This window comes from Felis catus, chromosome D1 (genome assembly GCF_018350175.1).
Source record: "Felis catus isolate Fca126 chromosome D1, F.catus_Fca126_mat1.0, whole genome shotgun sequence".
NCBI lineage: Eukaryota > Metazoa > Chordata > Mammalia > Carnivora > Felidae > Felis > Felis catus.
This window is the reverse complement of record NC_058377.1, coordinates 29,148,680-29,174,793: the sequence shown is the minus strand read 5'-3', so window position 1 is coordinate 29,174,793 and position 26,114 is coordinate 29,148,680. Positions and strand designations below refer to the sequence as shown.

At 38.1% G+C, this 26,114-nt stretch overlaps 1 protein-coding gene across 6 annotated transcripts in view; it reads left to right on the top strand.

Moving 5' to 3' along the window:
• Positions 1-26,114, top strand: part of OPCML (opioid binding protein/cell adhesion molecule like) — a 1,071,462-nt gene that overhangs the window by 903,502 nt on the left and 141,846 nt on the right. The gene's annotated exons all lie outside the window — the stretch shown is intronic.

The window sequence follows — 26,114 nt, the reverse complement described above, 5'->3', positions numbered from 1 at the left end:
AAGCTGCAGTGACAGGACTTGAACAGCTTCCAATGTAAGGAGGAAATAAAAATATCAGTCCCCCATCCCTGGACTGGTCAGAATTATAAAAAAAAAAGACGTGGCAGTGTGTCTCTGAGCAGGATGCCGATCTGAAGATGCAGGAGGCTGGCTACTTATGAAAAACACATATAGATCAATAATGGCGTATACAAGTCAAACAAATAGAATACATTTGAACAATTGCTTCCTGCCAAGCATTGTGGTCCATATTTTATATACAATTGGTGTATTTAACCCTTCTGATAAGTCCTTATCTAATCCTTCTGGTAATACCATCAGTCATGTTGATTCACAGAAAAGGAAACTAGAATTTAGAGAAATTAGATACATTACCTAAAATCGCACAGATAATGAGATCATAAAGTCAGAACTGGAAGCCACATCTGACTTTAGAACCCATGTCCTTCACCAATGTATGATGTGTCCTTAGTTCAGGAAAGCAAGTGGTTTAAGGATGTGCCTTTATTCTTTGTGTGATTAAAGTATATACTTGTGAACTTCTATTACCAGTTCCTTATAATGAGCATCAGAGACAAAAGCAGAGGCTATGGACCTTACCGAACTCAATTCAGCCCAATCAATATTTATTGGGTCCTTCTTACTGTTTATGCAGACAGTATTTGGCCATTCAGGAAGAAAAGCACCCTGGGAAATATTCTGACCTTTGTATTGTGTATATTTACACCCTAATAAGCCCTAGAAGCAACCCCAAAATTTCATGATGCCAAACCTTTACAAGCTGGGTACCCCACCATTCCAGAGAACACCCCCCTCTCTGGCAACAATGATAAAAGATAAGGGGCTAATTGACTTCTAAGATATTCCCCTCCTGGCCATGTTATAATCTTCAAAATGATAACAATAAGAGCAGCATGATATTATAAATAATAACAGCTAGCATTTGTTGGGTATCTACTGGTGACTCAAGCACTCTGCTGGTAACTTTAGTCACTTAATTAAAGATGGGATTTGGAATTAAAATTCGAGTCTGCCTGAAAATAAAATTCCATTACAAGTCAAAATGTAACCCTTTCTTCCAAGTTACCTCACTCTTCCTTAGGGAACTAAAGCCTGACAGATCAAAACACCTAGGAAGCCATTTCTGCACACTGTCTCTCAAAATGGGATCTAAGAGTATTAATAAAAATAGTAGATAAAAAGGTGATGTTCTTTTGTTCATTCATTTATCAAGCTTAGTCCAAGTCTAAAAGATTTTTCCTTACTTTACTTGCAGCTTTTTCTTTCATTCCAATTCTCAACATATTTTTCTATTTTTTTTTTTTTCCTCCTAAGCTAAGGAACAACTCCAGCTTGGTTCCTGGTTGGAGACATAGTCCTATTGTTCCAGAAACAGGAAAGGGAAAAACCTTGGAGATTGACACAAGAATCCCTGTAAAGTGGCTTTGCTCCATGAACAAAGAAAAGGGAAGGTGGTGGGGGTGGTGCTGGCCTGTCTGCTTGGATCAGCCCTTCTAGGAAAAGGCTCTGACTTCCTGCCTTATCCCCCAAATTACAAAGCCAAATCAGCCAGTCATTATCCTGTGAAAGAAGATGCTCAGACAAAAGGAGGCAGGCAGTGGAAGTCTGAAGATAGCCCCATGGAGGTCAGGGAAGTCAGAGCCCATCTGGGTGGTTTGAGACAACTGCCATTGTTGGAACAGGAAGAGTGTCTCCCCAACAGGCCTTTTATAGGGCTGCTAATTACGCATTTCTATGTATATATCCGGCTTGAGCAAGGGCAACTGTGTCCAGAGAGAAAGCCAAAGAGCTGGTGATGGATTTAGGAAGGCACAATAGATCCATAAAAGTAGATGAATAAATAAAGACATTAACTTTTAATGTAAATAGAACTGAAGCATTCTTATTACCTTATTTCTTGAAGATATAAGAGGAAATTCCTTTTGCCAATTTGAACAGCTTCAAAGTGTACTTGAAAGCACTTGGAAGAAGAAAAAGGACCCAAGTACCAGATAATATCTGCTTACAGGTGCCAAGGGTAACTCAAAAGTGTTCATAAAACTGGAGAAGTGTACTGATGTTCAAATAGTCATAAACATTACTAACTGCATTGAAAGGATGCCAGTCACTAGGAGAGAAAGTCCAACTACGGACTTTGGCTCATTCATTCATTCATTGGATACATATTGAGATCTTTCTATGTGTTAGGTGCTGAATATGTTTTGTCGATCTAGAGATGAACAAGCCATGACTCTGCCCTCAGGGAGCTAGTGGCCTAAATGGAAGGGAGCAGACAGAATGTCCCTATAGAACATTGATTGAGGCCAAAAGTGTCCAGAAACAGTCTCATCATTCTTTGGGGCTAAGTTAAGTTGCAGCCAGAGCTGAAGGCCAAAGCATCAAGAAATCAAGGAAGGCTCCTGGTGAGTAGTAATAATTTTTGAAGCCCTGAAGACAGTTATTTAGTGCTTCAAATGTGCTGGCATTATCGTATGTACTTTTGGGTGCACTATTTCTAACCCACAGAATGTTCCTATGATAACTATTATTCAATTAATTTCTAGAGAGGACACCCTCAGAGAAACTCTGCCTTAACAAAGTCACACAGCTGGTGACCGAGCCATGGAACTAAAGCCATGATCCTTTGTGCTTGAAATTTTTATTTTATTGTTTTTTTTTTTTATTTTTTATTTTAGAGAGAGAGTAAGAGAGAGCATGAGCTGGGGAGAGGTGCAAAGGGAAAGGGAGAAAGAATCTCAAGTAGGCTCCATGCTCAACGCTAAGCCACACGTGGGGTTTGATCCCACGACCCTGGGATCACAACCTGAGCCAAAATCAAGAGTTGGATGCTCAGCCCACTGAACCACCTAGGTGCCCCTTGTGTTTAAACTTTAAATAGCACTCTACCACCACCATCCCAACCCTTCTGCATGCCTAGACCAGATTAATTTTTACTAAAACTCATTTCTTATATTAGTATACTCACCACCTCCAAAGTTTCCTTTCAAAAGAATTGCCAGTTCCTTGGCTTGGAATTTAAGGCTGTATGGCAGCTGGTTTTGTTCTAGTATTTTGGTTTTACCTTTCATCAGTGTTTTAACATATCCTGCACATCAATTAAACCAAACTACTTGTCATGTCTGAAAACTTCGTTAATTTCTCCACATCCATAATAATTAAAAAGGTTGTTGTTACTAATTAAATGTGGGAAGCCTAGAAGGAGAAGATGACAAAGTTGATTCTGCATTTTCAAGGCTGAATGATTCAGAATGCTGGTGCCATCAGATAAAACAGGAAAGTCATAGGGAGGGGTAGTTTGGGGGGAAAGGATAAATCTTGTGTTAGTGTCTTCTTTGAATTGACAATAGAACCTTCAGGACAGCAGCCTGGCCTCCAGTTAGAAAATTGGCCCCAAGTTCAGAAGGATAGTCAGTGCAGGAACTGAATTTGGAATCATCTGCAAGGAAGTAATAGGTGCAGCTATGGGTGTGAAGGAAGTGACTCAGGAGGGAGTGAGATGGGAACAGAGAACCACAGACTGAATCTTGGGGGAGAAGGTCCAAAGGCCTCTTTTGGTTACAGGTGGACAGATAGACATTGGAGTAAATAAGAGGAAAACTTCAAGCAAAAGCACAAATTCTTCCCAACATTTGTAGGAAAATAAATACAAGCAAGAGAATTAATTTGGTTCCCAAAGTGAAGCTCTTCAATTTTCCCTAATTACTCTTAGGAGCTTCTCTTAACCATTGAAGATAGAAGCATGGGACAAACATATTATATGAATCTGAGCTATTGCTTATCTTCACATTGTGGACCTTGTTTTTTTTAAATGAGTGTTTGGAAATGCTCACTATCAGAAATGGAGCAAGAACCTAGAATTCTAGGCACTGGATATACAATGGTGAACAAGATAAAGTCCCTGCTCTGATGGAGTCTGCTTTACAGTGGATTATAGCACTTGCAATTATACCACTGGGGTTGGGGACAGAGCTGGCACACAGCATCACGAGTGTTAGGGGAACTCTATCAGGGAAGGATCCTGGAGCTGGATCTTACAGGGTAAAAGATAGTTGCTAAGTCTGGATGTAAGATGTGATTGAGTTAGGTAGGGTGGCGTGATCAAATTAAAGAGATAATAAAAGCAACATCTATGAAATTACCTTCAGACAGTTCAGTTTACCAGGAAGGATGACAGTCTTTAGGCATATGTGAGATTACAAGGAAAATCAGGGACCAGGCTGTATACGATGCTAAGGAGTCTTGATTGTATCCTTCAGATGATAAAAAGCCACTGGAAGGTTTTAAGTTGAGCAGCCACATTGTTCTGATTATGTTTTAGAAAGATCTCTCTCATAGATGGAAGATGAACTGGAGAATGTGAAAATGGGGACACTTTAGGAAGCTGCTTCAGTTGTCCAATGATGATAAGGGTTTGAACCACAGTAGTGATGGTAGAGATAAAGATGTATGTATGGATTCTGAACTTCTTTTGGAAACAAAATTGCTTGAATTGGTGATACACAGGATGTGGAGGAGAGCCAGAGCCACAGAAGACATGTGCAAGTTGATTTGGAGTGACTGAGGGCATTGTAGCACCAGCTACAGAGATGCCAGCACAAAAAAGGTATTATGGTCAGTTTTGCTGGTGTTGATTTGAGATTCAACAGTATGTCAGTGGGAAATACCTGGCAGATATGCGAAGATACAAATGTAAGTCTTGGCAAAATCTAAGTTGGACATGTAAATTTAGGAAGAAGAACACTGATCCTTGTCCTACACTAGCATTTCTGTGGCAGCCAGAGAAAGAGCAGGCTCTGATGGAAATAAAGGAAAAGCTGTCAGAAAAAAACTAAAGTTTGTACAAATTTCATAGGAGTGAGGAGAGCATTGAACTTCAAGACAGAAAGGATAATCATCCCAAATAAAACAGAGAGGTACACTGAAAAGACAGTTGAATTCATAAATGAACATGGTGGTCTCCATGATGCAACTATCCTCCCTCCATGACACCAGCACTTAACTATGGGTTCAGGGCATGAGCACACTGGTATATGCAAGCACTGTCTGGCCACAGTAGGGTTTCTACCATCCCTTCCACTGTAATTCTGGACTCCAACAGACCTTAAGATTGTTCTACATTTCATCGTGGAGTGGTTTTAATTTACGTGGCACAGAAGTGCCCTTAGTTAATAGATGTGGATGAATCTGCAGACAATGCAAACGTCTTCACAGGCAAGACTAATTTTAATGAAGTTGTAGAGAATGGGAAAATGTCTTAAAAGTGAGACACTGGGGACCCCATACAAAGGAGTAGGAAGGCATTACCAAGGCTCTGTGGTAGCAGCTTCTGATCATGATTATTCGTTATGTCTGATGAAAGTAAACTCTTGCTATCTGGGACTTAGAAACAAACATTTTTGTAGTAGTAGAATGCACACTGGTATAACACTTGCTTCATATATTAACCTATAAGTCCAAGGTATTTCTAGATTTTTTCAGGGGGAGAATTAAATGTATACTTCATGAGAGGTGTAGCATAAAAATCTATAGGTTTGAGCTAAGTTTCTCTTGTTATTTCTTTGAAAATAACACGTCTTGTAGGTGAGAATATATTGTATAGATGGTAATTGGTTTTTTGCTAGAGCTACATTTTCATCCTCCTCCCTTTCTCCTCCAATATTAATTATCAGGCCTAAAAATAGTCCATTGTGGGTCTGTGTGCCTTGGGGAGGCTTCTACGGAAATCTGACATCTGTGCAGAAGGCTCCACTGAGATTGTGTTTCTGTGAAGCTGTCTCATGTTTGTGAATTCAGTAAACACTTGCATAGTGAATGCTGAAGTGTCTGTCTCTCACAATGGCTGTGAGTGGCAGCCTGTGAGAACAGTGTCTTTCTGAGTAGACATGACTCACAGTGCCTGGAGGGAATAGAGAATGCATGGAATATTTATGATTCAGACCATTAATGAAGATAGAAAATATCAATACAGTAACATACCACAATGTAACTATTGTTTGCAAACAAAATGCCATGGTCTTTTGTAGTTTCTTTTTTTGTATATACCTATAAACCGATGTTCTCAACCCATATCTCATCTGGAGAAAAAGCATATGAGGAAACTTAAAAAAAAAAACAGAAAAAAATAATGAGTTGTTTGTATTCACAGTGAGTTAAGGTGTAGTTGGATACTAGAAAAGTCTTCATGGACCAATATGGATCTTCTGGAATTAGAGACTCATGGCTTTTCAGTATGCCTCTTCCTAAAATTACAACTATCACTCTTGGTAAAATTATTTTCCACTTGGTAAGATTTAATTCCATTAGATATTCTTTACTTATATTTCTGGAATGAATGGTACTTTGATGAGGTGTAAGCTGATATGAAGGAGAGAGGGATAACTTTGTAGTACGGAAATATCAGTCATGTTTCCTAATCAGGACACATGTTTTGACAAATGAGTGTACTGCTAGTGAAAGTAAAATTGATTACTTTAAAATTGGGATGTTCCTGAAAATCTGAGACCACTCAACTATGGGGGAGTGTCTTGTTAAGAAAGCTTAGGTGGAGTCTCAAAGTGGGGAGCCCTATATAACGGGGTGCAGATGGGAGCCGCACAGAGCATTCTCAGAGGAAGGCATGAGATAAGAAGAGGAGGTAAAGGTGCAGGAAAAGGAGGCAGAAGGTCTGAGCAGAAAGGCCTATTTCACAATCATGTTCATATGAGGATAGTTTATGGACAGTTGTTCATGCTACAGAATTTTTTGTTTTAATATTTAAGCTCAAAAGATCACTTTACCATCAACTTTTGATCAACTTTCTGGATAGTACCTAATGCCCTCACATTGTTTTAATACGTGTGTGCATTACATACAATTATATATGACATACAATTTGTGTATATATTACATACAGTTGAAAACAAAATTTCATTAAAATTAATTATTTGATTCAGCAGGTATTTTCTACTTAACTATTAAGTGTAAAATGATATAAGTCACTGAGAATTGTGGAGTATGTTTTGCATTTAAAAGTTGAGGAATTTCCCCATTATAGAAAATAATAACTGGGGTATTTACCTACTCATTATTACTCATTTAACAGAATATGAATATAGTCCCATATTGTTTCCTTGCTGTCATACATCATATATCAGTGTTGCTGGCTCTTTTTTTCAGTTGCTGTGTGTAGGAGTTGAAAATGCACTTTATTTTTAGCCTAAGGAAAACATAATTTGGAAGACAAATTTGTTGCAATTAATTTTTTTCTTACAGTTCATCTCATATCAGATAAATTACTGCTACTCATCATCCTGAATACTAAGAGAGGTACCTCCACATGGAGAAGCTGAAAAGACTTGCTTTGGCCTTTGGTCCTTCCACAGTCTACCATATGTGAAGACTATGTCCTGAATGTTACCCTAGTTGTCATTTCCAGTCTTCAGTTTTGTAAATATCTCAAGTTGGAAGCTTAAATATAATCACTCCAATAACATCTTTACTGATCTCTGGACCAATTGGTCAGATACCTTTATTGCTTAGAACAGAGAATCCTTAGACTTTCTGTCCTGGTCTTTTAGTTTTTCCAAGCCTTATTGTGAGAGCACAAGGATTGGGTCAGGATACCTCAGAAGCTGTTGCCGTAGCATGTGGGGCAGAGCTGTTTAGGGAGAAACCCCCAAACTTAGCCAGTGGGGTCCAGACCCTACACACACTCCTGCCCTGAACTTAACTTTGACCTACTACATTCTGTATAAAATTTCATTTTTAAATAAAAAGTGATTATTCAGTTTTATAAGTTTGAAAACCATTGACTGAGATGATCCATGAATATCTCTGAGAATAACCTAAAGGTTCACCTAAAAGGGAATATTTGAATAGGTCATAGCTCAATATTACTATCTAAAAGAATATATGCTGTTGTATAAGATGGTATAGTAATAGTGTTAAGTTTTAAAAAGATAAGTTGCAAAACAATACTTACAGAATAATCCCATTTGTGTAAAAATACGTATAAATCAAGACTATAGACTCCTTTACATACAACTAGGTGTAGGTATTTGGTGGGTTCTTCAAGTTAACGCTTTGGTAATGAAATAAGTGGGAAGCACCAAAGTCTGCCTGGGAAAGTGAAATGTGATTCTGTCATTTGTTGTTGTTGTTGTTGTTGTTGTTGTTGTTGTTGTTCTTCTTCTTCTTCTTCTTCTTCTTCTTCTGAGTCCATTGGTTTGTGCTTGGCTCAGGTTTTTACCTGCTGACTAACAATGAAATTGATCACAGAATTAGTAAAGCCTCCTTGCTTGAAACTTGGTTCTGAGTGAAAGGGGAGAGAACAACCTCTCACGTGTAAACAAAGTTACATTGAAGAAAATCTTTTAAAAGGTTGGCTTCAGTATAAAAAAGAAACTAGAAAATGCGCACAAATATTGACCAAACTGTGGGAGAAGGAATAGTAAATGACTCATATTTCAATTTATAAAGGACGATCAATCAGGGAGTTATTTGTATTAAATTCAGCGTCAGACCATTTTCATTGCACTTCTGCCCATGGCCTCTCCAAGAAACAAATTATAGTGTAAATGTATTTTTTGGCACACCAAACATTATGTACCAGCTTATTCTTGATTAATATTACAATGTGTTGATGAAATTTTCTAAGCACTGCTTAAAGCTGAAATGAGAGTTTTTTTTTTCCTTAAATAAAATATGTTGATACTTGTTTTTGTGGTGACTATTAGTTGCATATTCAATTTCATGTTCATAGAAATGGTGTTCTGGGAAATTATTTTAATCATTGGAAATATTGAGCTTCTATATTCTTCCCATGCCTCAGCTTTCTTTTTTTTTTTTTAAGTTTTATTCTGTTTCAACACATTTATTGAGACCTACTATGTTCTGGGTAGCACACAGGGATTAGAACGCAGTGGTAATTTTAGAAAAAGCTGTTTCCCACATCAAGAAATTGATTATCTAGTTGGTGGAATAAACACACATTAAAAATGGTGATAAAAAGTGATAGGTATAAAAAGAGGTTGGCACACTGTGACATGGGGGAAGAGGTGAGCTAGACTATGCATTCCACATGGGCAGAGAATATGCTAGGATCTTCTCCACTCCTGTATATCCAAGCCCCTGGCACAATGCCTGATACCTGGTATATGTTTAATAACTATTTGTTAAATGAAAGAATGGTAAAAACCACGAATGAAAAAGACTTGTTGGAACCAGCCTCATGGAAGATATGACCTTTACGCTTGGTCTGAAAAGAGAAAAATAAGTAACGAAAGTGGTAAAGGAACAAGAAGTTATTCCAGGTATAAACTTGAATATATATACCTCCTGGTATGTGAATAGAGTAAAAGAAAATTCTGCAACATTAACATGCATATACTTAACATGCTAAATAAAACACACATGTGCATATTTATAAAGCATATTTTTGTTATATTTATTTTATCCTTGTGTGTTTTATCCAAATATGCTGTATCTTATATATACAAACTCAAAGATTCTGCAGCTGTGAAGACATCCATTCTGTATGATTCATTGTGACCAGGTCCTACTTCATATACTTTCTGTTTAACAGCATTTACCTCCTCTGTTGTCACTATGTTCTATGTAAACCTCATGCTTTTCAGCCCTTGGTCTTAATCATTTATTTTAAAAGTCACTGTCAATATTAACCACAAAACCTTTTAGGATCTCAAAGCCGTGATTGGAATGTGATCTTTTCTTCTCTTTGTCTTGGTTCCGATAAAGTTTGGGGCTATTCAGAAGGTTATTGGCAGGAAGAAATCAAGCATAAGAGGCCAGTAGGAGCCCTTGAATCATCACAGGGCAAACAGATGTATGTGAACCATATGTTGAAAGCCCTTCTAAGTAGGTTAAATATAGTCTCTTTTAAGTGCCTTGATATCATCCTCTTTTATTTTAGCTTTATTCATATTCAACAATAAGAAAAATGCCTCTGTTATTAACTATCTTTGCATATGGCATGTTATGAAAAGAAATAGTAATAAGAAGTCTAAATCAAGCTGTTCAAAAACTAGGGTAGCTGGGGAAAAGTTACTAGAAGAATAGAAGGAAAAACAGGTTAGACTTCACAGACTAAATGGCATATCGGTTCTTTCTTTGATTTTATATATTATCAAACACTTTAAGTAGACATTTCTTGTGTTCTATATTTAGCCAAAAGGATAGCGCCTCAATAAATGCTAAATGCTGTCTACATAGGTTCTACATCAGACAGAGGGAGCAGAGGGAGCATGGAGGGAATGTGAGGCAGCTACTGGAACTTCGAGCCATTCAAGGGGTGGGTGTGCCGGAGACATCTATGTGAGCAAAAATACCAGCTATAGCTCTGCTACCTGGGCCGAGGGAGGGCAGCCTGCTATTCCTCTGAAGCAATCTAGTCCATTTATGATGTTATTTCAATGGGAAACCAATTCCTATGGATCCATTTTGTTACCCTTTTTAAGCCAAATGCCATTTCCACATACTTTGGGAGAGGCAGATATGGTGCTTAGGACTCAAGAGTAAAGGAGAGCTTTTTTTTTTTTTTTTTTTTAAGACTTAGGAGCCCTGTTCAGGATAAGTGACATGTCTGCTAATCACAGAAGCAAGAAAACCATCCTCACATCCTGGATATGTTGTAACATGACCTGGCTCACACATCTCTCTAACACACACAGTCTTGACCCTTAGAGGTTGTTACTCCACCCTTTGAGGACCACAGGAGGGGATGGATATGTGAATTCACTCAGTTTCCTTGTCATTTCCTCTCCTTCAGTTTACTTTCTTACCATTACGAAATTGCTTGCTTTTACAGAATAACTGTTGTTTAAGAATAAACAAGCAGAACTTGAACTGGTAGTTTTTGTCAAAGAAGAAACAGAAGGAAGGGGGAGACACAAAAAAAGAAACACAAACAGAGGCAGACATACATCTATTCAAAACTATCTGGTCTCTTAGGCATTTTTGTAATTGATACTTTGTCCAAGCGTAACAATAATGCCCAAAGTTTATTGATTACTTAACTATGTGTTAGACACTGTGATAAGCACTTTACAATCATTTTCTAATTTAATCTGCACAAAACTCTATGGGCAGAATGTTATTATGCTGATGTTACATATATGAAAATTGAGTCTTAGGGAGGTTGAATCACTTGCTCCATTGTCACATAGCCAAGTGATTGAGTCAGTATCATATCCATATTTGACTTGTTCCAAAGTCACTTCTCTTAATCATAAAAATGTACCACTTATTGTAATTATAGCCAAATACAGTAGAGGGTATCTGTTAGGAAAAGCTATATTTGATTCACACACCAAATCGAACAATGCATATGCTATCTATCACTCTTAGCTGATCCAATTTTTTCATTCCCTGGGAGAAACAACACAGGCAGAGGGTAGACATAGCTCAAGAAAGCAAGCCAATGCTCACATTCCATGGCTGATTCCTCTACTCTGTCCTATTGATGTTTAAAGCCTTAACAGCCTAAGTCCTAGTGTTGATTTCCTCCAAGACCTTTAAATATCATGGAAAGAAATTTCAATTTTGCTCTGGATGCACAGGTCCTAATTCTGTGGGGTTCAGAGAATTCTGTGGAGTCCATGCAATAAGCTCATGTCCCATCTCTCCCAAATACCTTTACCTTTTAAATGCTGTAGTTGCTTGTCTGTAGGCAGCTTCCAGAGCTGAAATGGATTTCAGAATCTTCAGAGTTTTCATTAATGGAAACCTGCAATTCAGCAAAAAAAAAAAAAAAAATAGAGGAAGTAAAAGGGTTGTGATATAGACAGGTGTTAGAGAGAACCATCTGCTTGTTAATAACTTGCCCACAGATTTTCATGCAGCAGGATGGGTACACATTTATTATGTGATGCTGGGCCCCATTCCATTTCACTATCATTTTTGTAGAAATATTATTACTTGCACAACGTGCTATATTTTTTAATTTACTTTTTAAAATCCTCCTCTCCCTGGATCATGTTCTCAATATGCTTTTCTCCTTCCTCCCCCACCTCCTCCTCCTGTTTCCTGATGCAGTTTTCTTTTCTAACCCTCCTACAAACCACAGCACAGGCTGCAAATAGAATCCATCACCCACAACAGTCCCTCAGTTCACTAAGAAATGAAACTCTGATTATATATTTTGAAAACGGTATTTTCCAATGCTGGTCAAAATTTATCCCAGTGATTTCAAGTAAAGGTTTTTTTTTTTTTTTTTTTTAAATGTTGATTTAATTTTGTATTATGTGTACATGCCTTGAGACAGAATCAGCAGTTACTATATACTGTTAGGAAATTTGAGTGATAAGAACATCACATGTTGTTCTGGCTGTGCCATTAACCAACAGTGTGGAATTACGTATTATCTGTAGAGTGAGTGCCTGGTACTGGGTTGATGAATTGATTGATTCATTTATTCAGCAAATATTTATGTTTGGCTTTCCATGGGACATACACGGTGCTAGGTAGTAGCTGATAAAAGTACAAGGTATGGGTTTTGTTCTCAGGGATTTTCCTCAGGAAAGGAAGAAGCAGAACATTGCAAAATTGATGTCTTAGGTCTTGTGGTTGACATATGTAAAAGGTCATATGGTCCATATGCATATGGTCATATGGTCCATAGCTCAAAAATTCATAGAGCTATTTTTCTTGTATTGAGATCTGTTTTAGTGAGATTTGTCCAGGTCAGCAGAACCAGTCTTTGGCATCTTTGATGACATGGTGACAATAGTAAAAGGACAATTCTTTTTATGATCCCCATCATTCAATTAAAAGGAATGTCCTCTTGGAAGATATGTTGATGTACATCTGAAATAAAGATTAGTTCATGAGGATCAGACTGTGCATTATTTTCTCCAGACTCAACCAACTTAGACTTTAACAACTTTTCTGGACTTGGTGATGTAATTTGATATTCACCCAGAATTAACAGAATCTTTTGAGTGAAACCAGCCCATCCTTTTGGACACTTACACTATTTTTTTTCCTAGTTCTGACTATATGATATCTATTCCATAGCTTATTTTCATTAGCTTTTCTGAAAGAAATAGGATACTCATGATTTGACAAAGTTTTTTTTTTATTGGAAATTTATAGATATGAAATTTCTTATAAAGGTGTCTATTAAAATGCTAATTTGTTTATTTTAGAAAGAGAGTACACACCAACTTGGAAGAAGGTTGAGGGGTTGGGAACACAGAGAGAGAATCCTAAGCAGGCTTCATATTCAGCACAGAACCTGAGGCAGGGCTAGATCCCATGACCCTGGGATCATGACCTGAGACAAAATCAAGAGTCAGACACTTAACTGACTGAACCACCCAGGCACCACAGAAAGTTAAGTTTTGAATTTTGAAACCATATCTCAATATATTTTTAAAAATACAAATATTATTACCTAATTATCTCATTATTCTATTACAACTATTGCTATTTGCTGTAATTCTTCTCAACTTTTTTCATATGCATAGTTTTTAAGGAGTATAGTAATTACCAATATGATTAGTTACGATATTCCCATGTCTGTGTGAAGAGGGGATGATATTACAATTTTTTTTTTACAAATCAGTGAGTGAAAACTGTTGTCTCAATGTTATTTACCTTTCATTTATTTAAGCACTCATGACCTATGCATTGCCTCTTTTTATATGCCTTTTTGCACCAAAGGTAAAAAATATTAAATGTCAGCAGAGTATGTATTTTCTCATATCACCATTTGGGTAGTCAGCAGCTTTGCGAACTCATTGCTGGGAGACAGTGTAGAATCATGGTTAAGAAAACAGGTGGGGGTACACCTGGTGGCTCAGTTTGTTGAGCGTCTGACTTCAGCTCCCACATCAGGCTTTGCACTGACAGTTCAGAGCCTGCTTTGGATTCTCTGTCACCCTCACTCTCTCCCCCTCTCCTCTCTCTCTCTCAAAAATAAATAAACATAAAAACAAATTTTGAAAAGGTAGTACAGGTTGGAGACATCCATCCTTACTTTCCTCCTTACTATTTGTTTGGAATTAATAAAGTTCATTAACCTTTCTAAGAAGTGGAGTGACACACAGCTTTTTTCATTACTGTTATGAGAAAATTGGATGAGACAATATATTTATACTCTTGGCACACTGTTTAGCACTGGCAAATCCTGTTAAAATGTTAACTATTGTAATCATCATCTTTTTCCCCCCTTAATCTAATAAAGCTTTCTTTCTCCTACAATTGATTTTGCATAGTTCCAGGACAAGGAAAATTAATGAATTAATTAGTTATGTGACTCATTAAATAATTAATTTGTTCTTTGTTCAACCAATCCTAGGGGTCATCTCAGCTGTCTTCCCCAAGTCGCAATCCACAACACCAAATTAATTGTTGGTCTTGTGACTATACTTCTACACTTGATCTCAAATCTTACCACCTCTCTCCCATATTCACTCTTACAATGATTTATCTTTTGATTTATCCAAGCAGTCTCCAGGCTGGCCTCTGGTTCACTACAACTTCCCTTGTCCAGCCCCAATAGTCCAACCTCTGCTCTGCATGCAGATTTCTTTCAATATGAACCAGGAAGCATCACATTGCAGAGTAAAGCCTTGAATGTGGTCTCATTGTGTTTTAAATGAAAAGCAAAGTCCCTGCCATAGCCTGCAAGATACTGAGTGATATCCCCCTGCCTATTCTCCCACTTCATTTTCTATAGCTCTCCTCCACAGTTGCTTCCCACCAGCCATGCTAGTATTTTTTGCTGGTACTTAAACATACCAAGCTCTTGCCTTCTGCATGGCTATTGAAATTTCTCTTCACCCTGCCTGGAGTGCATTTCTCTCAGACCTTCACACAGGGTCTACCTAATTCCACCTCTTCCCAGATTTTTTCCCTGACTCCCCTACCTAGATTTCAGATACGTCATGTGCTTTTAGACTCTTATTTTCTTAATTGACCCAAAACTATCTCAACTATCTCAAGTTATTGTCATAACTATCTCAAGTTATTGTCATTTTTATGTATCTATTCATGTGCTCCTTTTCCATTCATCTCCCATTCTCAAGAAAATACATGAACATGTTTTCTCCTCAAAGGGAAACACTATGTTCTATTTATTGGCATATGCCCAGCACCTGTAACAGAGCAGATTGTTAATAACAATTAGATAAATAAATGGGCAGCTATTTTGTATGTCTACTGTATAACAGGCACATCAGAATTACTAGGCCTTGGGCTAAGTGGCCCAAGGTCATAAACGATGCATGATTTGGGTCAGTCTTCCCTTGATCTTTGCCCTCTCTGGAGCACTCCTTTGTTTTGAGAAACACACAATGAATGTAGGTTGTTGTGTGACAGAGAGGAAGCTCTGGAAGCTCTGGTATAGGAATCCAGACTACATCCAGAAAATTCCAGCAAAGCACATCAGGGGGGTCAAAGGGCAGGGTCTCATGATGTCCAGCCAACCCTTCAGGGTTCTTGCCACCAAGATGCTCAGTGGGCAGCAACTTGCTCACTGAGGGAGAATTCCAGTTGATATACATCAGGTAATTCAGAGCCTCTTCATGGCCTGAGCCTGGGCAATAAAACGTGTTTCAGCAGGGTAGACTCCCAGCCTTCTTTTGCATCTCTTGTACACAAAGGGTAACTCAGATCCCTTTACTTGTCTGTCTTCTCTCCCAGGGCAAACCAGGCCTGTGACTAATTCTGGACTGGGTTCTTTCTCCATCTGGGTTCCTACCTGTCATTGCCCCTCCCCCAGTCCTGACCCAGGTGGCTTTCCATCTCTCATGATACCTCCACATATGTCCTAATGTGACCAAAGAAAATGCATGTTATTAAAAGCAGCTTATAGCTCCTGCTGCATTTGGAACATATCCCTTACATAGACAAACTACAGAGTGAGGATTTGCTCTTATTTTAGCTTGATGAGTTGATATTGGTCCTTGTATAGCTTTCTATTTGGAAACAACTCTGTTTATGTAGCACACATTTTCTGTATTTCTACTCTCTCATTTTTTACTATTAAGGACACTTGCCTGGAAACAGAATCTGTATTTTTTTTCAAGTGTTCATCTCCTCTGGCTGCCTGTTCCTCACCTGAGTATATCACATTTGATTGCTATGCCATAGAGTTCTGCACAGCTTTATCCTGCACTGTATAATATCAATCTGTTTGCCCATCTATCTTTTTTCCTATCTTTATACACACGTGAACACATAAATGTCTCTGGTGAAATGTATGTGTGCTAACATATCTTGGAAATGCAGGAACAATACTTTCTTTTATTTTCCTGATAATACAGAAAATAATACCTAGCAGTTATGGTAGCATCTTACATATTTAAAGTAACTGATCCTCACAGATACCCATAGAGACATGAATCTCCCTTGTTCCCATTTTAAAGATGAAAACACTGAGACAAAAGGAGACGCACTTACTGTTCAAGGAGGTACAGAAGCCACTCAACACAGTGGGAAATTAAAATTCAGAGTGGTGAACTCCCTAATCCTGTGATTAGATCATCAGACCATGATGCTGTGCATCAAACCTCTTTTAGAACTTGAAGAATCAGGTGCTTAATATTGCTTAAGGAAATTGATGGAAAGGTCAAACATAAAAGATACAAAGAGCAGGTTCTCTTCTACTCTACACATAATGAAGCAGATTTTTCAGTGTTTAATTTAAGAACCACTCTATATATGAAATACATTTCTCAAAAGAGAGAAAGAATGATTTCGTGTCTGGACTCCTACACTTTGGGATTAAGAGCATTGTCTGGCGGGAGGACCTGCATCTCTTCAATGCTTCTGTCCTCTTGATGCATCTCCCATTTTCCAAATGCACCCTGCTGAGTTCCTGTGGAAATGGTTACAGAACCACAGACAGGAGATTATATAACCTCAGATCAGGGATAACTAGCAGAAAGAGATAGATTCTTACTGAACAACAATCTTGCTTTGTGCAAATCTGAATAGGAGAGAAGAGGGAAGGGAGGAGAAATACAGGCTACCTCTGATCTAAGGATAATTGGTTTTAAATAGTTTGTTTTTTAAAGGTTTCTGGGAGATATTTGTTCTTCCAGAGAATTACAGAAAGCATTGAGATAATTACCATAGCCTTATAAACTTAAAATTTAAAAAAAAAAGGGCTTTTCTTTATATAAAAAGTGTGTTTAGGGTTCAGCAAGCTGTCAGAGGAATTACCAAGGAAACCAGAGTTGAGGAACGGGCACCCCACAAGCAGAGCACACAAGGAATGTGCTGTCTTGGATAGTGACCACACCCTGGCCCTGGCCATCACTCAACTGCTCTATTGTCTGTGCTGGGATCATGTGTGCAAAAGAAGCAATACACACATAGCTACCATTTGGCTAATTCTCATACAGTTGTGCTTAAGAGCAGGGCTTTGGAGTCAGGAGAAACCAGTGCTGTCAACTTCCTGAGCTGTTCTTCATCAGCTATAAAATATGAAATTTACCTATCTCATGGCATTGCCATACAGTTTAAATGAAACAATGCATTAAAAAAACACTTAATTCATTGCCTGGTAAGTTGACAGATGATTGTCCTGGTTCTTGTCGTGGTCATTACAAAATAAAAACAATAGAGTGTTCAGCAGTCTGCTTTACATGCTTGTTCCTGTTCATTGCCTGCCCACTATATGGTGTCTGTGTGGACATTGTCTGGAAAGAGACACTTTTGCTTTAGCCTTAGAATTATCCATCCACCCATTCATTCATTCATTCATTCATCCATGTGCACTTATTTCCAAAAAATATTTGGAGTATCTTAAAGAAAGATATAAAATAAATCAGATCCTTATTTTTAAAGATGAAGAGATAAATGAAGAGATAAAGAGATGAAGGGTAAAGAAAAAATAAAGTTTGAATAAATACCTGTTTTGGTAATACTTTTTCCATTGTAGCAATAATAGGAATATGAAATGTCTCACTTGTTCACCCACTCACCCATTCAGTTGTTTGTTTAATTCTTCAGTGAGAACAGGCCCACGATTAATTATCCAATATCTAACCTAGTGTTGATCACAACATTAACAGTAAATAAGTATTTTATGAATGCAAAACTAATAAAGAAGTAAAATTTTCCACTTTTTTATAGCATCTCCATGTAAAGTGAGGGCAAATATGAATGTGTTCTTTATTAAAGTGCTCTTGATGGGGTGCCTGGGTAGCTCAGTCAGTTAAGCGTCTGACTTCTGCTCAGGTCATGATCTCACGATTTGTGAGTTTGAGCCCTGCATCGGGCTCTGTGCTGACAGCTCAGAACCTGGAGCCTGCTTCGGATTCTATGTCTCCCTCTCTCTCTGCCTCCTACCCCCCACCCATGCTTTGTCTCTCTCATTTATATATATATATATTTTTTTTTTAAAGAGCTCTTGGGGTAGGGATACAAAGTGTAGAGGAGATTTGGAGGTTGGAATACAAATACTGGGTTCTATACATTCTGGTCTGGCTAGGTCTAAAATCTAGAAGGCCTAGGAAAGTGGATAGACTGCATATCTGTTAGATGATCTTTTATTACCAAATTTTGATAACTGTTGGAGGTCATATTCACTGTCAGTCTACAGATGTTCTTCATTGGGAACAAAACGGATATCAAGTTACTTTGTGCTAACAAATGACTCCTAAATTATAGCGGCTTCACATAATGAAGGTTCATGTCTCAGCTTTGCATTGCAGTTATGCAGGAGCCTAGGCTGATTATTTTAGATTCTGCTGTTTGGAAACAGACTTTGAGACAGAATTGCATGCAGAGGGTTGACTGAGGAATACTTTTGGGAGATACATCAATAAAGAACTGAAGACAGGACTGAGAAGAAAAAGAGCTGATCTACACTTTAGTTGGTCTCAATCAATCTATGGTAAGACCTTTGTTTTGTGCTCCCTCTTGAATGCACAAAGGCTTAGGTCAGGCAGGCCACATCTGATGGCAGTTCCCAGTGAGGGACTCAGTCTGATTTACCTTCAGTGGGTACCCCACTGGGTATTCTTACTAGTTAAGTGACAGTTACATCAGCCCTAAAGAAGGGAACTGGGCAGAGTAAGAGGGTCCACCCTTGTGCTGTATACATTTACTTGCTACTTAGAGTGATAACATCCATCTGGGGACAGCTATTCCAGGTTTTGGGGTGGTTTTGTTTCTTGGGTTAAGGGGATGGGTTTGAAAACCCACTTCTGTAGTGATATGAGGCTGAAATTGATGCTCATTATTCACTTCCACAAATACCCATTCTAGATTCCTCCCACTGTAGCCAGCACATCTGCTGGTCTAGACACTTGGCCTTGTGGGATGACCCAGATTCTCAGGAAAAATTCTACCCTGGTTTCTATAAACTTCTTGGGCTATGGCTGCTACCATTGTCCATTACCAGTAAAACTGGAAATGGAGCACAAGAGATGCCCCAGTGGACCACTGAACTCCAAACATAGTTTTATTTGATCTCCCTGTGGGGTAGCAGCAGCATCCCTCTGGATGATCAGAATCAATTCCCATTGTCAATTCGGTGACTTCTCTTCTTGTTTACTGATCTACTGGCATGAAGGTCATGATGTGATCTGGTGGCAACCATAGCATAAAGTCTGGTAGGACTCTTGCATTCTCAGTTACCAGCTCTTTATCTCTGGGAACCAACCTTGTATACCTCTGTACATCTAAAGTTACAAAAATGGGAAAAATTGATTCTCCATGTGGATTACTGGGGGTGATGGTAAGCAGGGTCCCTCCTCCTTCTAATTCTTGGTTTCTGTACCCATGTATTCCTCCTCTTAATAAACCAACCCCAAATTGATACTTCAGTTCCAATTTTAAGAAGTCATCTACAATTCCGTTAGGTAGAGAGGTTCAGGAAAGTTCAGAATGTGATAGAATGAAAGGATCCCCTTGGCCTTATTCCCGTGGTTGCACTCCCCTTTGTTGTAAAATGGGTACTCTGGTTCAAAACAACATTGTGTAGAGTCCCTATCAATAGATGAAATATTCAGCTTCATCTATGAACCATGCAAGTCTTTTGTCTTCCTTCCGCAGCTGGTCACATCCGCAGCACCATTGGTGTGAGCAATTGAAGGCACAATTGCAGTAGAGATGGATAACTCATGACTCTGAGCCACTAAATTGTATGTGTGATACTGCCTGCGCCTGGTCTTATGATGGATTGCTGTTGGGCCACCCAACCTCATGACTTCGTGTGTCTGCAGAACTCAAATCATAATGGACAGCTTTGAAAACATGGACATTTGATATCCTATGGTCAGCTGGTCTGTTTCTTCCAGAACCAAATGGCATTCCTGAAGTTTTGCTTTATGAATGGTGTATAATTTTCTATTAGATATGGCATGGTCTTTTCCAAAACTCTAAATGTCTTTGTGGTGATTCTTCTACTGAGGCTTGCCATAAGCTTCACATTGTGATTCCCCATATTAGATAGCTCCAATACCATAGGACCTGTTGGTCTTATGGTGCGTGCACTACAGCCAGAACTTGCCAAGGAGTACCTTTCTATTCTGGGCCTCAGCCAAAGTTGGCAGTCTTCCATGTCACCTAATAAATAAATCAGATTGGTATGACCAAGTGCAGAGTATGCTCCTTTCAGAACCTACAGAGGGCTCCCAAACCTTGTGCTTCTTTATTAGTGGTGAGAAGTATGAAATGTAGTAATTTACCCCTTATTTTTTAGTGGATGTCCCATCATGTCTCAGAGTCCCTAAAAATTTCAGCAATATTGTACACCTCCAAGTCTTTTCAAGACTTATTTCTTTTCTATAGAGTAAATTCATCTTACCAGGATCTCTAAATACTTTCTGCTCCTTGATTCTCTGTTCTGATGAACATGGTGTCATTAATCTAGTGGATGGATGTGATCCTCTACCTTATGTCCAAGCAGTCCAAGACCCTTCAGAATATGTCAGGGGTTATCATAGACAGGCAAACCATAAATGCATCGCTGCTCATTCCACAACAACACAAAATATTCTGATTCTTCTTTTTGATAGGAAAGGAAGGGAATGCATTCACTAGATCACTGGCCATATACCAAGCCCTACAGTCTGTTTTAATCTGTTCTAGCAAAGATACCACATCTGACATGGCAGCTGTGATGGAGATTACTACTTGGTTAATTTTGTGGCAGTCCACTGTAATCTGCTGTGATCCATCTGGCTTTTATAAGGGAAAGTGTCATGAAGTAAATGAGGATATGACAGGAAACACTCATATATTCTTTAAGTCTCTGAAATTGAAACTCTCTTATTAGTACCTGGGATGTATGTTTTTCACTTGAATGGAATGAATGGCATTGGGATGGGAGCAGGTATGGAGATTCTCACTTGGCCTTTTCTATGGTAGCCCTTAGTAGGTTAAAGAACCAATGTGAGGGCTTTACCAGCTACTATTTGTTCATCTTATTAGACACTTGGGGACTAGTGAAGTGACCATGATGTGGTTCTTTGGACTCAGAGTACCTGCTCAGAGCTGGGCATGGGATGGGAGGACATTTGTCCCCCACTACATTTCTATTTTAAGAGGCAGGCATAATGGTGATTTGGATTCTATCACTGTCAATTCATACCCTGTGTCCAACTATTCACTTTTCTCCAGATACTTAGATGTCTGAACAAATGGCTTGAGATCCCTTTAGGAAGGACTGACTGAATTACTATTAAATATATTTACTAGCATGTTGCAGCATCTTTTCTTACTAAAAGCTGGATGTGTTTCCTTCAATGAGTTCTGAATCTGAAAGCCATTTTATCCCAGAACATGGGCAAAAGATAGTTACTTTTTCTAATGGTAACCATCCAGACTCCTGATCATCTGTATTTCATTTCCTTAGACTATACATATTAAGCAAAACGTCTCTACTTATGCCTCTAGAAACTTCATGACTTAACCCACATCTCCATAGCTTTTGGAAAACTGGACCTCTTCCCCTCATTGCCACTGAAATCTTGTCACTTACAGCAATAATTGTTCCCATTTTTCTATTGACGATTATTCACTGTTATCTGGCTCCTTTTATTTGGGTGTCCTGTCATCTCACAGTCACTACTTTGGGATCTGATCTCCACTGTTATCAGGGAGTCCAGTTCTGCAACCACATTCCATGCATTATCCCTGGTCTACAGAGAGCAACATTTGCCCATAAACAGAAACTAGGTCCATAGATTAATGTACTGTTATACTTTATAGAATTGAAACCCATATTTTATTTTTTTAGAAAAGTGTTAATGTGCTTCTCATTTGAATTTATCAAAAAAGGAAAAAAACGAAAAGAAATTTAAGTGCTAATGAAGAGATAGTTGATCTTCAAATAAATATATTACTTCTGAAACTATTCCTCTACTGTTAAGGAGATATAACTATGAAAATTATTTTTAAGTTGGCTTCACTGTATCTAGGTTTATTTTTTAATGAAATATGTTTTATGTTTAGGTCATATCAATTGACTCATCTTCAGTGAAGATGAGGACACTACCATATTTACATTTTCTCCCATCATCACTCCTACCATCACTTAATATCTGTTAATTATATTATGTTTATATATTCAGCCACATAAATTGCTTATTTTGTTTTGTAGCCATGATTTCCCATAGTTTTTTTTTTAGGTTTATTTATTTATTCTGAGATAGAAAACAAGCAAGTTGGGAAGCAGGGCAGAGAGAGAGTGAGAGAGAGAATTCCAAGCAAGCTCTGCACCATCACCATGTAGCCTGATGCAGGGCTTGAAATTACGAGCCTTGAGATCATGACCTGAGCTTAAGAGTCAGAGGCTTAACCAACTAAGGCACCCACAAGCCCCTCCCATAGTTACTTAAATGGCCTTACCTTACCATTCTGGTTTTTGTGGGGTTTTTTGTCATGTTTTCTCCATTGTCAAGTTATTCATTTTGATTTATGAATCCACTGAATTTTGTTGTCATGTAGGGATCTCCCCTATGCATGAGCATTGATAGATGGGATGCAGTATCTATCAATGCTTTTTTTTCCTGTCTAAAAATGTTTGCATTATGCTTAATTGGTGAATCAAAGAAACTAGACTGAGTATAATAATTGTGTACTAAACATATTTTATTTAAAAATTTTAAAGACATTCCCTACTGTCTTTTACATTGAATATTGCTATGGAAAAAGCCTAAGGTCAGTCTGAATATTTCCCTCTTGTTGGTGATTTGCTTTACTGCCTCAATAACTAAATAATTACTTTTGTATCTTTAAATTCATTAGCTTAAATGAAAAGTATGTTTCAGTATTGACTACTGACACATATTAAATTTTTCTGGAACTCTATGTGATCTTTCAATATTTAGATTCAGTTTTTCCTTCATTTTGGTGAAAATTCTCTTGTTTTATCTTTAAAGTTTTTTTAATGTTTATTTTTGAGAGACAGAGTATAAGCAGGGGAGGGGCAGAGAAGGAGACACAGAATCCTAAGCAGGCTCCAGGCTCTGAGCTGACAACACAGAACGTGATGTGGGGCTCAAACCCACCAACTGTGAGATCATGACCTGAGCTGAAGTCGAACACTTAACCAACTGAGGCGCCCCAATGTTTTATCTTTTAAAACATCTTCATTTCATTTGCTTACTTGAATATTCCAGGAGCCCAAATTAACCTAACTATAGATCAGCATTGCCTGCCTCTCATATATATTATTGCTTTTCCAACTACTTTAATGTATTAATTTTTGCTGTCATTGTTGTTTGTTTGTATGATGGGGATTAGGTGAACCTTTCTGCCATGCTAGAATTTTTATTTTCAGTGCTGCTTATTCTATTCCTTGATAATTTTAATTTATTTTCTGCAGTTTTACTGTTTGGTCTTCAGCTTGTTTACTTACATCTGTAATCTTTTTAATGTCATTATCCTCATATAAACTTCCATTTCATTGAATAAACATTCTTTTTAGGCTGTTCTATAGTAGAAATTATAAGAAAAGTATGCTCCTTCCCTCTTATAGATAGGATTATTTGGCTTTTACATGCAATTTCTTCTCTATCTCCCACACACACATACACACGCACGCACATGCACACACATTCTCACACACCTTTATGTAGACATAGTTGTCATACAACTCTTTTTCATTTTGTTCACACTGGGACAGTGGTGTCTGGGCATGGAGGTATGAGTGATTTATTCCTACTGAACCTGAAACCAGTTTGTTTCACTGAGAGCTGCAGTTTGTGAATTGACTGCTTACAGGTATGCCCAGGTTTCTAGAGCTGGGGATAGGATGGTCCCAAGCATAAGGACCATAAGAAAATCTGGAATTTTTCAGCTATCACTGCATCAACTTGTGATGTGTGTCCCTTTCCTATGAGACCATATGCTGAGGTTTCAGGACATCTCCTAGTATCAAGTGCAAGAATTGTCACCTCAGTCAAGCATAGGTAGCCCCATTTTTCAATGTCTCCAATAAACGTTGCTTCTAGTCTTCTATCCAAAAGGAAAAAAAAAAAAGATTATCTGACCAAGTTAGGATTAGTCATAAAAGATTGCTGGGAACCCTGTTCATGTTTAAAGGGTGGTGGAGACATGAGTAGGAACTGAGCCTCCCTCCTCTGCTTCAGTTTTCTGCCCCACCATAGGCCAGCAAAATAATTCAGTTTTCAAAATAAAGTTTGGTGAACAGAAATATGTAAGATACAGTTCTCGCTCTGGGAGATTGTCATCCAGTGGTATGTGACTTCATACGTAATCAGAAATAAGCCAAAGCACTGGAGAAGGATAGCCCCCAGTCTTTGTGATCTGATTGGATCCTTGCATTTGCTGGGACTAAAAGCATGCATAGGTTAAGGGTCAGGATACAGTGAGCACAGGTGATTTGTTTAGTTCTATTGAAGCATGACTGCTTTTGATATTAAGAAATAGATGGGAGGCGCCTGGGTGGTGCAGTCGGTTAAGCGTCCGACTTCAGCCAGGTCACGATCTCTCAGCCCGTGGGTTCGAGCCCCGTGTCGGGCTCTGGGCTGATGGCTCAGAGCCTGGAGCCTGTTTCCGATTCTGTGTCTCCCTCTCTCTCTGCCCCTCCCCCGTTCATGCTCTGTTTCTCTCTGTCCCAAAAATAAATAAACGTTGAAAAAAAAAAAAAGAAAGAAATAGATGGGCATACCTCAGAAATAATAACTAACTACACAACGTATAAAGGAGTTATTGTTGTACTGTATAATGATCCATAGGAAGCAATATATAATTCTTGGTATGAGGAATTGAATTTTTCTGAATTTAGACAATTCAGACTTAGTTACCTCTCTATAATTGTATCATGTCAAAGGCCTGTTCTTATACAGACTTGAAATGTTATCGCCCTAAATGTGTTGTCAGTCCAGACCCTCTTCCAAAGTACATACAGAACCATGTGTACTAGTCCATGGTCTGCTCAACTCCTACCCACTAATATGATTTAATCAAATTTTATCCTTGTGTCATCTATCTTTTACAACATTATTTGAAACAAAACAAACCAAAATAAAATGGAATTATGGCCCCTATGGAACAAATGCTTCTGCCAGACCAGTACATATTGACATGGCTAAATTAACTTTAGGATAGGCAAGAACCAAGTTTATTTCTTACAGTGCTGAGAAGTGAGCAAAGTAATAGAGAAAGTGACTGAATCGTGGGTGTAAGAAATGAAACGACTTTCCTCACAGTTGTGCTGTGACTGTAGCTTTGGAAGAAAATTAAGTGTGTGAGCTAAAAATATCAGTATGAGGTAATGACTAAGCAAGAAAGGCAAAAGGTGTTAATAAATTAAGTTAGCTCCTGTTGCCCATAGTTTGCTAAAAGTATATGCCTTAAGAATATAATGTTACAACAATGCTAAAGAGAATTTGCCAAATGAAAAAAAAATCCCACATAATGTATTTCTTCTTGCATAACGAGTTCCAAGCTCACATGTGACTTTCCAGTCGTGAGCTCTCTAAATCTATAGTCTTCCATCTACTCTAATCATGTCATAGTCTACATTTTCACTGAACATTAAACATATACATTCCCCATGTTTTTTTTTCTATTTGGTCTGTATAATCATTGCAGTAGATGATGCAGTAGTGTCATCACATTTCATCATGCAGGCATTTGTTAATTTATCAAACCATTTCCATATTATT